At 37.2% G+C, this 19,308-nt stretch overlaps 1 pseudogene; it reads right to left on the reverse strand.

Moving 5' to 3' along the window:
- LOC149210481 (transcription factor MYB88-like) overlaps window positions 1-19,308 on the reverse strand; it is a 62,894-nt pseudogene that overhangs the window by 42,861 nt on the left and 725 nt on the right.

The following is a 19,308-nucleotide window of genomic DNA, read 5'->3' on the forward strand; positions in this document are numbered from 1 at the left end:
GGACACAAAATAGGATGCAAATGTGGGTGAATAAGTGGAATAAAATGTGGGTTACAATGATAGGCACAAATTGTGGTACAAAAAAAGTGGATATAATAACATACACAAAAAAGTATGCAAACTTATATGCAAGACAAGATGTAATAAGGGATGTAAAATTGGATGCAAACATGGGTGCAACAGGAGAAATAAAATTGGATGCAAAATATGGATGTAATCGAAGTATATGCAAAATAAGATAAAGTGAGACGCAAAACCCAACACAAAAGTGGATGCAAAAATAGATGCAATATTTGATGCAAAAGAGGATGCGAAGATGGATGAAAAATTGGAAGCAAACGTGGGTACAACAGTAAGTACAAAACATGGCACAAATTGTGTCACAACAAAAGTGGATGTAATGATAGATGAAAAAAGAAGCAAATGAAGATGCAAAATAAAATGCAAAAAGGGATTCAAAAGTGGATGTAAACATGGGTGCAACAATGGATGAAAAATAGGATGCAAAAGTTGATGCAACAAAATTCGATGCAAAAGTAGATGCAATATGAGACACAAAACCTGATGCAAATCTTGACGCAAAAGTGGATACAAAAAGGGATGCAAAAATAGATGTAAAAGTTGATGAAAACCTAGATGTATATGAGGATGCAATCATGGATGCAAATTTAGAAGAAAAAATGGGTGCAAAGGGAGGTTCCAAACTAGGTGCAAATTATGGCACAAGAAAATTGGATGCAATAATGGACACAATAAAAGATGAAAAAGAGGATGTAAAATGGATGCAAAACAAGATGTAAAAGGGGATGCACTAAAAGTAGATGCAGAACTAGACACAAACCTCAATGCAAAACTTGGCGCAAAGGGGATGCAAAAAATGATGCAAAAAATGATGCAAAAGAGGATGCAAGAGATGATGCAAAAGTTGATGCAAGTGTAGGTGCAAAAAGTGGATGCAATAGAGGATGCAAAAGTTGGTGAAACAAAATTTGGTGCCAAAACTGATGCAAAACATGGTGCAAAGGATGGCACAAAACTTGGCATAAAACCTGGTGTAAAATCTAGTGCAAAACCTATTGAAATACTTGGTGCTAAACTTGGTGTAAGACTTGGTGCAAACTTTGCATCAATTTTGGCACCATATTTGATAAGTGGACACAAATAACACCAAAAATGGGCTCTAGATGCAAAAAAGGAAGCAAAAACGGACACTAATCACAGGGTTTTGTTGTGGTGATGCACCCTGTCCCATTAGCCACCTGCGTTCAACACTGGTTTCTCCCTTCTGCACCAACGTTGGTCAGCACTTGTTGATCCCTTTAGTAGGTGTGTTGATTCTAGAAATTCAGGAAAATTAAAAATAATTCTGAAGCTTCCTCTTCTAGAAGCTTCCAATCATTGTTTTAACTATTTACCATGGATAAGAAGCTCGAATCTTATTTGAACCTATCTTGGAGACTTCACCTCTTATACCTTGAACTCATCCTCCCATCATATTTGGATATTAAGCCCATTATGGTAAATCCTAAACTACCATAACTCTCTTATAAATTTATTGTCATCCATAGCATCAGGGTTGGCTTTTGGAGATTAATAGTACCCCTATGTTATCGCCTTGAACCTAAACGAATTAGCATATTCATGCATTAGGTTTGAGATTGAGGTGTGCTTTGTGACAAGGAAGGACAAGTCAACTTGGGGCGACTTCTACAAGATCAGCTATTATTTATGGTTGTAAACTCTCTCCTATTTATATTAATATAAAGAGTATCTTGTTTTCCTATATTTGTCGTGTTATGTTAGCACTCATATATTTCAACGCCTTGTTGATTCATTGACTAGGGATGTTAGACTATGCTACTTGGTTGTTGTGGATCCTTTGCTTGTTTTAGTTGTGTGTGCAGGTTCTAATTATAGCACTTAGACCTACAATTGGAGCTTACAAGCGAGGAGGAAAGGAAAGCTTGCTAAAAATTCGAGGTAGGCCTCTTTCCATTCTCTAACTTCTCTAAGGAAAAATCTATGTTCTTTGTCTTTTGTTGTTCTAGACCAGACCACTAGGTCTAGGGAAGTTACTTTTGTCTACAATCGTAAATTCTGCCTAACACACTTCCTTGTCATCTTGATGCTCAAGATTTTCAATATTATTGTTATGTTTAGGATTTTGGCCCCCCTACTAGTTTCTCTAAGTGTTTTTTTTCCCACCTATGGGACAATATTTTTCCTGTTTAGTAATACATGGTTAATTATGGACATGTGGACATACAAGACTGCCCATATTTACGTGTTTTTAATTGTTGATTCCCCCTCTAATGGGCATCAATAATTTCTAAACTCTATATATGCTCACTGTGGCTTTCCTCCACTATTTTTTGGACTATGGACCAATAATTATTTTGTCTATGGTTTGATTCCCCGTGTGGAATGGAAGAGATAGTAACACCAGTCAACTGTAAATTTTTAAAATAGCAATAAAAGGTCTAACATACGAATAGATTGATTGTGAATAGCTGCATTTTTACGGCACTCATTGAGATAGGTCATCGATTCCAATTTTCCATGGGTGTTAGCCTAGAATATATATATATATATATATATATATATATATATATATATATATATATATATATATATATTTAGAGACTAATTAATAATAAACAAATTTTTAATTAATTACAAAAATATGCAATTTAAAGTCGATCAAGAACATCTTGAGTTCTAGATTAAGAAAAAAGCTACAAGGTATCTCGTCATTATCCTAACAAGAAATTTGTTGATATTTACCAACCAAGTTACCGTCATCAACATACATTAAGTATGCACAACACTATATTTACATTTTTGGAGGATTAGAATTTCAATAAATTGAGTCAAAATCTAAAGACATACTTGGATTTGGAGGAATAGAATTTCAATAAATTGAGTCAAAATCTAAAGACATACTTGGATTTGAATTCCAACAATTTCTAATCAAGAATCCTATTAGTAGGTTGTCATAGAAAAATAAACCTTCAATGGAGTGATCCTTTTCCAATGTGAAAGTATTCTTTAAAACTCCAAAAAAACAAATCGACTTGTTTCTTCGGTTACATCAATAACATAGAATTTTGAGGAAGGGTGATATACAATGAACATAAATTACATTTATTAGTTAATATCAAACAAATATTATTACTTAGAGTTGTCACCCTGAGCATGGATGTGTCTTGTAACCACTTTATCATGAATCTTCTTGACAACTTATTACTCACAACTGTATCATTCACTTATATTATATATAAATTATATACTTTGGAAAATGATTTTATGGGCTCTAGTCCCTTTTTATATGCATTCTTCATTAATGAATCATTTGGTTTATTACACACAATAAAATGATCATAAACCATGTTACTTTAGTTATATCAATTAAATTTATTTAGTTATTGGGGATCTTGTTAATTAATATGCTTGTATAAAACTCTTAGCTTTTGATTTATTTGTTTCTAGTAACAATTAATTTATAAATTGGTAGCAACAAACTTCTTGGTTGGTGTACCTTCTTTTAATCAACTGAATTAGCTATGGAGAAAATAACTTATATTACCCAAACAACAATGTGATTGTTGACCAAAGTTAAAAGGAGACATTTTTAAAAGAGTAAAAAAATGGAAAATGGTTTACTCCACAAGTAGACATCATTACCTAAAATAAGTACATCATAGATTGAAAAAATTCCATAATTATGCTGTAACTAATGGGTATATAAACTTTCACATATGAAAAACAATAATATGACTTTTTTTGGTAGAGTAACCATTAAGTATGGGCCATAATTTGGAAGGTTGGAAATGATAATGGTAAGAAGTGTTAAACAAATGTTCATGGCATGCCTTCCAAACAAGGTACCTACCTTTGAACTTATGACGCATAACCACTAATAAATCACGTCTAGGAGATGCCACCACCAAATTTATGTCTATTGCCACAACGTGAGAATTGAATAATCACACCCATAATAGACTAGTTGCATAATATGAAGAAGAATGAATGAGAAGTAAACTATTATAGATAAATAAAATTATTTCCATTCATAGGTAATACATTGAAATATGCATGGATTCTACTATGTAGATTGTAGTTTCCTTAAAATTTATTGATAATATTGGGTTTTGGATGTAACCAATACCAATAATGTTATTTGCAATGTCGTTTACTTAAACTCAACCCTCTATTTGCTAATTATTTATACATCTACTTTGGTATATAAAATAATGTCATTTACTTAAACTCAACCCCCTATTTGCTAATTATTTATACATCTACTTTGGTATATAAAATATGGGTGATGTTGGAAGAGGGTTGTTTAATATAAATTATTTAGAAATATTATATATTGTATAGTTACAAAGTTTAAAGACAAGATCTAAAAATTATTAAAATCTTTATTAAGAGGAAGTTGAAATAATATAAAGGTTTTGTAAAATTTTCTTGATCAAAAATATTTTTCTAATATTTTGATTTTGAACAAAAAAAAAAATGAATATTATCAAAATCAAGACCAACACTTGTGATCTCCATAGTGAAATTGGTTACTAGTCTAACCCAAAAACACCTTGGGATGAGTAGATTTGTAAATGTGGTAAAAAGGAGGTTGAAGATGGGCACAATTCCCTATTAATTACTCCTCTGCCCTTGATGATATGAGACATAATTTTAACCAATTTCATAAGTCAACTAATCTTCAAGAACTTCTTGTTTATGAAAACAAAAATGACGTTAATGTTGGAGGTAATACTGAGAGGGGGGTGAATCAGTATTATCAAGTCAATTATTTCCTTTTCAAATCTAGATCATATACGCTACTTCAGTTAGTTAAAACCGCGTATATACACAACTACGTACAAGGAAACCCACGTATACCATGCAAACTTATAATTTACTTTATCTTACAGATGTTGATCATTAATCTGTGTATCAGAATCAAATAAACAATAAAACAGAGCTGAAGACAATCACACACAAGAACACAAGATATAAGGTGGAAACCCAATGTGGGTGAAAACCACCTGCTGCAATTCGTCTCTATCTTCTTTTAATTAGAAACTTCTTTTTACAATGATTCTGTACTGGTGCAGTCCTTTAGCAGTACGCAGGCTGCAACCTGTAGAGAGCTACAACCCTCTCTTGTTTTCCAGCTTCTCCTGGAAGGGAGCTACAACCCCCTTAGCTCTTGCACTAGCCAAGATACTACTACGTAGGTGCTGGCCTACGAAGGCTACAACCTTCTCTTTCTTCCAGGGACCACGTTTCATAAATTTTCAAACTGGATCCATGAACATCAATCAATCATCAAGAATCAACCAATCTCCTTTTCAACTACAACTGAATCAAATAGATACTTCTCTGACTGGTGTACCTAGAACACAGTAATAGTAACCACACACCAAATTCTGAACCCAGAGCACTGTAGCAATAAACAGAAACAGAACTCAAGAGATATACGCTACTTCAATAACCAAAAACCTGCGTGCATACGCTTCTGTGTATGGATCAACCTGTGTATATGTTGTTTTTACTCACAGAACCAACATGTATACGCGCCTTCGCCTCACTGAACCTGCGTAAAAATCTATAAAGGATATTTCACTCTTTCAAATATTCAGACATTAATTAACCCAGATTACCAGATTTATAGGTCAAGCATGCGCCACATATAACAGATCAAAATCATATAAAGATATTCAAGCCTTAAATTATGACCCATCAATAGAACTTATCCTTCTCTTTGCGCTTAGGTTCCTCCTTCATTCAGATCCAGATCTGCACCATAACCCAATCACCAATATTCCAGATCTAGCACTTTTTCAGATATTCAATAATTCAGATCATCCTTTGCCAAGTGATCTCCTTCTTCTTTTATAGTCTTAGGCCTTTCACAATACCACGGTCCAAAACCATAACAAAACAATACCATGGACCCAATACTTGGGATCAACACTTCTGACGAGATACCATGGCCCAAAACCATAGGTTCAATTACCAAGAACTAAATACCATGGACCAAAAGTAAGTTATCCAACATGTATGCCCTTTTCCTTGCGTGAAAGTGCATGTATACGCATACGTGATTTTGTAACGTATAACCCGCGTGTATACGCGACTTCGTCTAGGTGAACCTGCGTATATATCTTTTCCTTCATTCTGAAAGCCTGAACTGAGATCTGTCACCAAAGTGAGTTGCCATCAAGGACAACACCTATGCCATAGCTCCAAACCTGTGCCATAATGCCAACAATCTCCCCCTTTGGACTTGATGGCAACCCCAAGATCCTCAAAGTAATTCTCTCCCTTTGTCATCAAGGGAAAAGGGTTGTGCTCCCCCTGAGTACATGCTGAGATCTCTGCTCTACTGTGCTGACCATGCTCCCCCTGACTGTAGGCAAGATCTGCAAAAAGATGTTCTTCAAGAAGAACCATGACATATACATCATAAAAGACCTTCCTATCACCAAAAGACTCTATACATACATCCATCACCCAACCAAGTGGGGATACATCAGAAATTTACATATGACAACCAAGTACATTACATCATTCATCCCAGGCATAGTGGGGAAATCAAAATAGGCCGTTACATGACCTTGACACCATAAAAGAGATACATGACATAGAGACGAAATATTTAGAGCAAGACTTATAAAAGTCACCAATAACTTATATCAGCATCATCTGTCAATCACTATTCAGATCAGCAACCATGTTTTCCTTCTGTTCTCCCTCTGCATTTGTTCCACCTGAGATCAACAGCTGAGACCCTGAACCAAGAGCTTCTAATGTAATGCCAACAATGCATTATCAGAAGTTTATCTGCTCCCCCTGAACCTGTGCCAGAAGGTCTCTGTCAGACCCATATCAAACTTTCTTCAACCAGAGGTTGTCCCCACTAATTTCTTTCAACCTGCCATATACACGACTGTCTTTGCATAAACCGGCGTATGTATGTGGATCCTCCTCAGGCAACTCGCGTACACCCATTTTTCTCTGAACCAGACAAGTTTCAACAGCAAGATGATGCATCAACTACTCCCAGCTTCTGTCTGAGGTATTCAAAAGTTTCCCTAGGCAGTGGTTTGGTGAGAATATCAACAACTTGTTCCTTAGAGGGAACATACTCCAATTTGACCTTTTGTTCCAACACTTGTTCTCGGAGAAAATGATACTTGATCGGTATGTGCTTAGTCTTTGAATGCATGACAGGATTCTTTGAGATACTGATAGCACTTGTATTGTCACATAAGATGGAGATAGGTGGAGTACAAGTGATTTGAAAATCCTGCAAAGTTTGCATCATCCAAAGGAGTTGTGTGCAACAAGATGCGGCAGCCACATATTCTGCTTCAGCTGTAGATAGAGCAATCAAACTCTGTTTCTTGCTGAACCAAGATACTAATCTGGAACCCATAAATAATGCACCACCACTTGTGCTTTTTCTGTCATCCACGCTTCCAGCCCAATCTGCATCTGTATAAGCATGAAGAGTGAGATCTGTATCTCTTGGATACCACAGGCCATAGTTTTGAGTTCCTTGAAGATACTTGAAAATTCTCTTCACTGCCTGAAGATGAGTTTCCTTAGGATTTGCCTGAAATCTTCCAACTATTCCCACTGCATGCATGATGTCTGGTCGGGTACTTGTCAAATAAAGCAGACTTCCAATCATGGATCTATAGGTTGGTTGATGCACTGCTGCTGATTCATCATTTGCACTGAGGCTTTATCCTGTAACCATAGGGGTACATACTGGTTTCGAATCTTCCATGCCATATTTCTTCAAGATCTGCTTGAGGTACTTGGTTTGAGATAAAAAGATACCGCCTTCATTTTCTTGGATTTGTAGACCAAGAAAATACATCAGCTCTCCAAGCAATGACATTTCGAATTCTTTCTGCATGACCAAGGCAAAGTTTTGACTCATAGCTTCTTCATTGCTGCCAAAGATAATATCATCTACATACACAACAAGTATTAGAAATTTTTCATTTTCAATTTTTATATAAAGATTGCTATCTGCTGATCCTTTTGAAAAACCTTGTTGATGAAGGTATTTATCCAAACGATAGTACCAAGCCCTTGGAGCCTGTTTAAGACCATAGAGAGCCTTTTTCAGTCTGCATACAAGATTTGGATCATTGCCAAGGATGAAGCCATCTGGTTGCTCAATGTACACTTCTTCTTCTAAGTCTCCATTCAGAAAGGTTGATTTCACGGCCATTTGAAATACTTTGAACTTCTGAAAGCTAGAGAGAGCAAGGAACATTCTGATGGCCTCAAGTCTAGTAATGGGAGCAAAAGTTTCTTCAAAGTCTATTCCTTCTTGTCGAGCATACCCTTTACAAACAAGTCTAGCCTTGTTTCTAATCACTTCCCTATTTTCATTCAACTTGTTTTTGAAGATCCATTTTGTCCCTATGACATTCTTATCTTTTGGTCTAGGAACCAACTCCCAAGTGTTATTCTTTTCGATCTGCTCAAGTTATTCATCCATTGCCTTGACCCAGCATTCATATTTGCATGCCTCTTTTACATTTTGTGGTTCAGTGGAGGAGAGCAATGCCAAATAGCTTGAGGCTTCTGCAATTGTTCTTCTAGTTTGTATACCTGCCTCCTTCTGCCCCAAAATTTGAGATTCTGGATGATTTTTATGAACATATCTGGATGGAGTCTTTTCTTCTATCCTTATCTGTTCCTCTAGTGCCTCATGGGTTTCTTCTTCATCATGAATCTGATTTGATGTTGATGGATAGTCCTCATCATCTTCGGAGTCTTCAGATCTTACCTGCTTGGGAGTGTTTTCTTCATCATCCACCACTACATCAATGCTGTCGACAATTCTTCCAAGCCTTTTATTGTAACGTTTGTATGCTTTGTTGTGAGGAGAATAACTAAGGAGAATGCCTTCATCTACTCTAGGTTCAAACTTGCCAAGATTTTCATCATTGTTTTTAATATAGCATTTGATTCCAAAAATTTTGAAATGTTTTACTGAAGGAGTCTCACCATACCAGAGCTCATGAGAAGTTTGAGTGTTGTTCACCTGGATGTTTGTTTTGTTGAGAATAACAACTGCAGCAAATGTGGCTTCACCCCAGAAGGTTGCGGGAGTTCCAGACTCATCAAGCATAGCACGAGCCATTTGTTGAACCGTTCTGTTCATCCTTTCCACTACTCCATTTTGCTGAGGAGTCCTAGCTTTAGAGAATTCCTTTCTTATTCCATGTTCTTCACAAAAATCGAAAAATTCATTCGAGGTAAACTCCCCACCTCTATCAGACCTGAGGCATTTGATTTTCTGATCTGATTCGTTCTCCACCAAGGCTTTGAATGATTTGAACTTTTCAAAGGCTTCGTCTTTGTGCTTCATAAGTCCTATCCAACACATCCTGGACAAGTCATCAATGAATAATATAAAGTATTCTTCTCCTCGAGGTGACCTTTTCCTAGATGGACCACATACATCAGTATGGACAAGTTCAAGTGGCCTGCTAGCTGATCCTTCCTTCTCAGGGAAGTCAGTTCTGGTTTGCTTACCAAACTGACACGATTTGCATATTGTATTGTCTGGAATTATGATGTCTGGAAGACCACGAACTGCCTGGTATTTGCATGCTTTCCTTATCTGTGAGAAGCTAAGATGCCCCAATCTTTTGTGCCATAGCCAGTGTTCATCATTCTTGCTTAGATAGCATTGAGGTTGTCCTTCTTTGAATATGTATAAATTATTTGGAGATCTTACGCCCTTGATCACTGTTTTTCCTGTATCAAGATCACGAACACTACATCCATTTGATCGAAAGATTACCTCAGTTCCTTGATCACACATCTGACTGACACTCAATAGATTATGCTTTAAGCCATCAACATACATCACATTTCCAGCCTTGACCTTTTCTTTCAACTGAATAGAACCTTTACCTTTTATGAGAGCAGGGGTGTCATTTCCAAAAGAGACCTTATTCTCCTTCTCTAAGGCACTATATGACTGAATTTTTTCTTTATCACCCGTCATATGTTTCGAACAGCCACTGTCGATGTACCATTGATTTTCTTGCCCTTCCGCATATAAAGCTATACCACATCTCTCTGGTTGTGGTTCCTTCATTCTCCATGTTCTAACACTTGAGGCTTGCTCCTTCTGAGTTGTCTGCCAAAACCTTCTCCTGCATTTAGAATCTTCATGACCGAAGTTGCTACAAATAGAGCATTCTATTTCATTTTCAAGAGCAGAAAAGTTATTGTAGGTTCTTTTTACGATCCCAGTCATACTCCTTTGTTTTTGAGCTTCTCTAGTCATGATTGTGTTATAGGCAACACATTGAGCTGCTTTGTGGCCAAAGTTATGACAAGAAAAACATTGGCCATTGAAGAAACTCCTATGATTATCAAATCTACCAGCCACCTGATTGTAGTTTCTATTGACATCCATTCTTGAGGCAAATTGAGAAGGTTTTACTTGAGGCTAGTTGTAGCTTCTTTCTGTCCTTAGAGTAGATTTCCCCCGATTTACCTAATAGTCTTTGTTCATTCTTGAGGTAAAATGTCCCTGATTTACTTGGTGATTTCTATTAGGCCTTTGCTCGCTCCTCCTTGCTGCATCAAGATAACTTTTGGAGGTGGATGGTTTCTGCGCTTGAGATGCTTCTTCATTATATCCCAGACCTGTCTTGTTTAGAGGAGAACGCTGCACATTGATAATCTTATCTAGAGTTTCAGATCCTTTAACAAATCTAAGATTAAGCACTTTTGTTTTCTCAATCTCTTTTCTAAGACCCACAATTTCACATTCCAACTTTTCATGATGTTTTTCCTTTTCAGCTAGTTGGAATTGCAGAGTATCAATAATCATATTTTTCTCTTCTAAACAAATTTTGAGTTTGGAAATTTCCTCATACAGACCTTCTTCATCTATAGCATCCATGAAATCATCATCTTCAAAGGCCATTAAAAGTCTATAATTATTACCTTGCTCATCTTCATCATTATTTGAAAGTCCATCATTGTCTTCATGAGTGTAATAGATTTTCTTATTTACATTCTGTTTCTTGTTCCATCTAACACGTTCCTTACCTTTATCAAGCTTGTCTTTATGAGGACACTTTGCAGCATAGTGACTGACTCTTCCACAAGCAAAGCATTTGAAGGGTAACTTACCTCTGAATCTTCCAGCACCCCATTGAAGGTTCTTGACAAAATTTGATTCTTCCTCTTCTTCTGATAGATGTCCTGACTCATAGTAATCTCCTTTGCCTGAAGCCTTGAATGCAACTTCTCTTCTGTCTGACGGTCATCCTTTCCTCATTTCGTAAGCAGTTAGAATTCCGTGCAGTTGTGACATGGTAAGGTTCTGTAGATTCTCCTTTTCTTCTATTGCAGAAACTTTTGATTCAAACTTAGGGGACAAAGATCTTAGAACTTTTTCAACCACAACAGCCTCTTTTATTTCTTCACCCAAGTTTTTCATACAATTAACAATCTCATCTATACGTAAGAAATAGTTAGCCACACTTTCATCATTGTACATTTTGAGATTTTCATATTGAATTCTGAGGGTTTGAAGTTTTGCTCGTTTTACCTGTTCATCTCCTTCATAGCTCAGAACGATCTTGTCCCATATTTCTTTTGCGGATTTATACTGCATAACCTTGACGAATTCTGATTGAGATAGACATCCTAATAGAGTATTGACAGCCTTTGCATTTGTTTCATATTGCTTCTGGCCAGCCGGATCTGTAGGAGTTGCTGAAGGAAAAGTGTACCCTGTATCTATGATATCCCAGACTTCTGTACTAAGAGATTGAGGATAGGCTGTAACTCTTACCTTCCAATAGACGAAATTGGTCCCATCAAAAATTGGTGGCCTGATTGATGCTTCTCTCTCGTAGTTGCTCATGATGATAGATCTTCCTTCAAGCGATCAAGCTTCTTCTGAAGGACCTGCTCTGATTCCAATTGTTGGAAATAATACTGAGAGGGGGGGTGAATCAGTGTTATCAAGTCAATTATTTCCTTTTTCAAATCTAGATCATATACGCTACTTCAGTTAGTTAAAACCGCGTATATACGCAACTACGTACAAGGAAACCCGCGTATACCATGCAAACTTATAATTTACTTTATCTTACAGATGTTGATCATTAATCTGTGTATCAAAATCAAATAAACAGTAACCAGAAACAGTAAAATAGAGCTGAAGACAATCACACACAAGAACACAAGATATAAGGTGGAAACCCAATGTGGGTGAAAACCACCTGCTACAATTCGTCTCTATCTTTTTTTAATTAGAAAATTCTTTTTAAAATGATTCTATACTGGTGCAGTCCTTTACCAGTACGCAGGCTACAACCTACAGAGAGCTACAACCCTCTCTCTTTTTCCAGCTTCTCCTGGAAGGGAGCTACAACCCCCTTAGCTCTTACTAGCCAAGATACTAGTACGTAGGTGCTGGCCTACAAAAGGCTACAACCTTCTCTTTCTTCCAGGGACCACGTTTCATAAATTTTCAAACTGGATCCATGAACATCAATCAATCATCAAGAATCAACCAATCTCCTTTTCAACAACAGCTGAATCAAATAGATACTTCTCTGACTGTTGTACCCAGAACATAGTAATAGTAACCACACACCAAATTCTGAACCCAGAGCACTGTAGCAATAAACAGAAACACAACTCAAGAGATATACGCTACTTCAATAACCAGAAACCTGCGTGCATACGTTTTTGTGTATGGATGAACCTGCGTATACGCTGTTTTTACTCACATAACCAATGTGTATACGCGCCTTCGCCTCACTGAACCTGCGTACAGATCTATAAAGGATATTTCACTCTTTCAAATATTCAGACATTAATTAACCCAGATTATCAGATTTATAGATCAAGCATGCACCACATATAACAGATCAAAATCATATAAAGATATTCAAGCCTTAAGATTATGACCCATCAATAGAACTTATCCTTCTCTTTTCGCTTAGGTTCCTCCTTCATTCAGATCCAGATCTGCACCATAACCCAATCACCAATATTCTAGATCTAGCACTTTTTTAGATATTCAATAATTCAGATCATCCTTTGCCAAGTGATCTCCTTCTCTTTTATAGTCTTAGGCCTTTCACAATACCACGGTCCAAAACCATAACAAAACAATACCATGGACCCAATACTTGGGATCAACACTTCTGACGAGATACCATGGCCCAAAACCATAGGTTCAATTACCAAGAACTAACACAGACCAAAAGTAAGTTCTCCAACATGTATGCATTTTTCCTTGCGTGAAAGTGTGTGTATACGCATACGCGCTTTTGTAACGTATAACCCGCGTGTATACGCGACTTCGTCTAGGTGAACCTGCGTATATATCTTTTCCTTCATTCTGAAAGCCTGAACTGAGATTTGTCACCAAAGTGAGTTGCCATCAAGGACAACACCTATGCCATAGCTCCAAACCTGTGCCATAATTCCAACAGTTAACACTTTCATTTCTAGTATATTAAAGTACAAAAATGACATTCTAAAGTATATCTGGCATATTTTCCTTTATTTGTCTAATAAACCTTATTACAGGATATTTTGTCACATCTAGTCAATAGGCCTACAAATCGGGCCATTCAAAATCCATATACATTTTGTCACCATACCTTCACAAATCCCTAAGCATCATTTCTCCAAAAATTCTAAGTTTATGGGACTAACTGCTTAAAATCATTGTTTTAATCCCCAACGCACTTGGCCCTTTATCCCACTTATGCTTAGTGCAGGTTGCATTCTTGGACACCAACGTTTACCAACACAAGTTTCTCCTTTCTGTCGGTGTGTTGATTCTAGAAATTTTGGAAAAATAAAAAATATCTTTGAAGCTTCCTCTTCTAGAAGCTTCCAAGGTGGTTTTAACTATCTTCCTCGGATAGAGATCTCAAATCCCTGTTTGATCCTATCCTAATGGACTTATCTCTTATCTCTTGAGCTCATCGTCCCATAATAAGTGGATCTCAAGCCTAAGATGGTAAATCCTAAAAATACCCTTGTTATCCTATATATTTACTGTCTTGCATAGCCTCATGGTGAGATTAATTATGCCCTTATGTTGTTGCTTTGAGCTTAAAGGAGTTACCATATTCATGCATTAGGGTTGGTGTCGAGGTGTACTTTGTGACAAGGAAGGACAAGTCAACTTGGGGAGATATATACAAAGTCAGCTCCTATTTATGGTTGTAAACTCTCTCCTATATCTATTAACACAAAGAGTATCTTGTTTTCCTATATTTTTTGTGTTATGTTAGCACTCATGTATTTCAATGCCTTGTTGATTAATTGAATGGAGATGTTAGAATATGATACATGGATCTTGTGGATCATTTGCTTGTTTTAGTCATATGTGCAGGTTCTAATTATAGCGCTTGGAATTGGAATTGGAACTTACATGTGAGGAGGAAAGGAAGGCTTGCTACAGCTTCGATGTAGGGTTCTTTCCCATTCTCTAATTTATCTAAGGAAAACTTTATGCCTTTTGTCTTTTGTTGTTCTAGGTTAGACCACTAGACCTAGGGAACTCACCTTTGTCCGCAATAGTGAAAATTCTGCATAACGAATTGGCGACCATACTGGAGAACACAGAGAAATTGGTGCCTTAGGAAAACACCAGTTTGAGATTGGTTGCATTTCTTGTGATGTATTTTGACAGCACACTCCCTGATCTAAAGACAGAGAGCTTCAACGCACCTGAGCCTTCTCTGTACCTATGTTGCAACACATTGGTGTCCCTTTTGCACCTGTGTTGATCCTATAGGATGAAAAAACAATTACATTCCTTTCCTTTCTCTTTGATATCCTTTCGTCCAGAATGTTTTCTTGACTTTTCTAAGTTTATCAGTGTCTCTTTGAAGCCAATACAACACTTTATTTTGTGTGAAATTGAGTGAATTTTCCTTTGGTTGTTACTAAGAGGTTTGCTTCAGTTTCTTAACAATTTTATTGTGTTTTTAATTTCATTTTTGAATTTTGTATGAGTGTCAATCGCCTTTGAGTGTCATCATCCTCTATTAATGAAATCTCAGATCACTTTTGATTTCATTGGGTTGCATCATTTTTGTGAAATTTCCTCTACTTACACTTGAATGGTTCTTTTATTGTATCAGTGAAATAAGGTATTGTTGTGCATAAGTAGTCCTTTTATATTGTTCTTTCGCTAATCTGGAATCATCTTGTGTCTTTTTTGAAGAATTATCTTGCATAGATTACATTTGCATAGTTAGAATTCTCATTTTCACTACAGGAAAGAAAATTGCTCATAGATTACAATTGCATATTTTTCATGGAAATCGTGCATAGATTTTACTGCATGGTTTGGCATCATATATGGATTTTATTTGGGTAGGAATAGTGAAGTTGAGGATATCTATTGTTGCATCAATTTTTTGTTGCATTGTTTATTGATTTCTTCTTCCCCTACTTAGTTAGGCCTTTCATTATTAAAAGGAAAATCAAAAGAGTTATTTTTGTCATATTAGTTGCATCATAGGTGTCTTCAAGTGACATCAAGTTTTGAGCCTTGAATCGAAACATAATTCAAGATAAGCTTGTAAAATTCACTCAATCAAACTAGGGAGCATTTGTCACATTAACGCGAACATTTAGAGGTCTAGGCTAGAGACGTGTTCTAGGATCTTAAAATGTAGGCATTGTCATTTTTTTTCCAGCATTGCATTCCAGGGGCGATATGTCATTCCACGTACATAAGTGTATCAGATCGTTCTCCATGTACCTTTGGGTATATCGAATGGCTCTTCATGCATGATAAGTATACTAGAATGCTCTCATCGAATGGTTATGCATTAGACAACACTACTACAGACTGCGCTTCGATGTACCTTCGATTATATTTTGGAAGTCCCCACTAGGTTGTGATCCATCCATAGGTAACCGAGTTAGTCTCCTTGTATATTGTGATACACCAAACACAACATTAGGGGATATTTCTTGCACATACATAAATCCTTGGTTTACCAAGGTGGTATATTGCAGTTCATAGTAACTAAGTAATCCTTATCTGCCTAGTTACCCATTTGTTTTATTTTGTCTTTAATTTCTAAATCAATTAATTGACCATGAAACAACATCATCACAATGGAACATCTCCTTAGTATATCTTAGGATGAGACTAATGGAAATAGTTCCTGAGTTTACCAATCAAATAAACCCCTCTGACAGTAATCCTGGTCCTTTTCCTTCTTTTGGAAATATTGGTGCTCCTTTTACAGAAACGTTGTCCCTTCCTAGAATTACCATTGGTTTTCCAGTTTGGTTGTTTTCGACCCCTATGGTTCTGAATGTCCAAAATTCTCTTCAACCATGTTCTCCTCCACCTGAATAACATCAACCTCAAGTTGATACTAAAGTTGACCCTTTGCCTTCTTCACCTACTGTTTCTCCATCCCTATCTTCCTCCTCATCTGTTGAAAGTATTGATTCTAGTAACTAGGAAGCTAAGAAGAACAAGAAAATGATGAAGAATAAGAAGCAAAAGAAGTAGGGGGGAAGCAAGAAACCACTGCTACCAATGAAACTATTATGGAGAAACCTTCCAATCATCCCCACAAAGTTAAATTCCATTGCAAGTTATGTAAGGGTGGCCACCTTCTTAGAAATTTCCCTGGTATTCCACAGGCATTAGAAGTGTGGTCCACAATATCACATCAACCTTTGTCGTCACCTTCTAGAGATCATGTTGGTGACAAACCAACAACTAGTGATCATAAGGTCCATGGGAAGAAGTGTAAAATTAATTTTCCCTATAGGTTATGTGAAGGGAATCATCCTATTCTCCTTTTTCATTATATGGATGAATCCTTAAAAGTGTTGGAAAACCTTATAGCTTCTCAACCTTGTCTTTCGGCTAGTTATCAAAAGCTTTCCCCTAAGCCTCCACTAGTTGATGAAGTGATTGATCAGAATCTGTCTCCAATCAATCCCACTCACTTTGAATGTGAATCCCATGAGTTTGTTCTCAACCATCCATTGGTTGAGAAAATGGTTGACTTGATTCCACCTTCAATTGATTTTACCTTTCTCATAGAGAGTGAAGCTCATACTTCTTAGGTTCTTCTCGTTTCTTCGGGTTCTAATGAACTAGGAGGAAATCCTCCCATTTCAACGGCACATGGAGACAATCCTCATGTTGGCTTAGTGGGTCCTGACCTAGGGTCAGAGTTAAGTTTAGCTAAACAAATCCCTACACTACTGGCCCTTTTGGCATCAATCCACAGGGCGCGGACTGAAGTCTCACCCGAAGCAGTATGGGGGGATGTTGGAACTAAGTTTCCACACATAGAGATTAGCGTAATGTCATTTTATGCCCTAACTCTGCCTTCGTGCAGATCAATAAGCCCTTTAGGGCTTATCGATATACTTCTCTTAATCAACCTATAGAACTTCGCGAAGGTCTATGATTGTCTTTCATGGACCCTAAACAAGTTGTTGGGAACGGGTTCCCCAAGAGCCAGTTTTGGGGTTAAAAGCCCATGTTTTGGGGCAGAAGGCCCAAATTTTGTAATAAAGGTGTAAAGCCTATGCATTTTTTGGTCGCAGAGTGGGAAGAGGTCAAAGGGTTGTCCGCCCTTGTTTTGTGAAGTCTCATGTCGCCTGTAAAGATCTACCCATGGTCCGTGGACCATGGGATTGTATAAAAAGGGAGTTTTAGAAGAGTCTAAGAAAGTAGTAGTAGAGAAAAAGAAGCAAGAAGGATTTTGGGGGTAAGAAGTTCTAAGTGTTCTCAGGTCTTAGCATAGGTAGAGGCTCTGTAGTTGAGTGCACGGACCCTTGCAACTGTGTGCGCAGGGTGGATCGAATCTGTATTGAACTTGAGATATCAATAAAGAGAAGTAATTTGCAAATCACTGTGTATTTTTTCTCTATCTAATGCATCTGATTATATTATGATACGATCTGGGTTTACATTATAATGCTTATTTAATGCGTGAATGTATTCGATTATATATGTTAAATGAATGCAAGCAAGAATAAAGGCTTACATAGAGGTAACTACAAATGCAGGGTAGATTAGGTAACACTTAAGATAACTTGGGAACTTTTACAGTAATGCAGTCATAGCGGCGCATAAGTGCCTGGACCTCGGGTTAGGGCTGCGCGAAGATTAGTTGGGTACCATCACAGAGGTACTAAAAGACATAAGAGAAGGAACATTGATAAGCCCTAGAATCTTATCAACCTGCACAAAGGCAGGATCAAAAAGTATTGATCAACATCACGACCATCTCAGGGTGCGGAAACTTGGTTCCTGCGTCCCCCCATACTACTTTGGGTGAGACTTCGGTCCGCTCTCTGTGGGCTAATGCCGAAAGGACCAGTAGTGTAGGGATTTGCCTTGCTAACTAACGCTGAACCTGGGTCAGGGCTCATCAAGCCAAAACAAGTGAATCAACCCCTTACGTGCCTCTATAATTACTCCTACTTCTGTACTTACCCAGATCGGCTTAAGTATTTGATAACTTTAACATGCATTAAGATATCCTTCGTGTAAATAGATATTATTACTTGCATTCATATAACAATATAAAACATGCAAGATCTCGCATCAATAAAGTATTAGTTCATAAACCCATTATTCATCATAACATAATCGTATTCATTCATAATAGAAGGAAATAGACAAAACACAAATATTTCTAGAATAACCCCTTTATTGATACTTCATATCTTCTTACAAACTCAATACTACCTTGCACACTCAGTTGCAGGGGTCCGCGCAGTTAGCTACGGACTCTACTCTAGGCCTCTGCACACTAAGCTGCAATGCCTCTCTTATATTCTAAGACTCTTCGCTCTTCACTTCTATTGACCCATTACATTCATCTTCATCGTCATGAACTACTTAGCTACCTTAGACTCTCTAAGACTCTCCTTTTTATACAATCACATGGTCTACGAACCATGGGTGGATCTACAAAAGCCCACGTAATTTACATAAACGAAGGGTAAAACCCTTTATGACACTTTAACATCTACGTGCTCCGCAAGCGTAACTTGTGGAGACTTTACATTTTACATAACAAAACTTGGGCTTTCTACCCTAAAAATGGGGCTTTAGCCGCAAATTTGACCCTAGGGGGCCTTGTCCCAACAGGCCCCAACACAAATACTGTGACTCGCCCTTGAGTCACTCTATTGGTGTGGAGATATTACTGCGAAGACCTCCCAACTCCACTTGCGCCACTGCTACTTCAGCTGTGCTCTGCGTGGCTGCCT

Source organism: Pinus tabuliformis, chromosome 1_2 (genome assembly GCF_031772625.1).
Source record: "Pinus tabuliformis cultivar Carrire ecotype Pingquan chromosome 1_2, CPIR1, whole genome shotgun sequence".
In the NCBI taxonomy this organism is placed as follows: Eukaryota; Viridiplantae; Streptophyta; class Pinopsida; order Pinales; family Pinaceae; genus Pinus; species Pinus tabuliformis.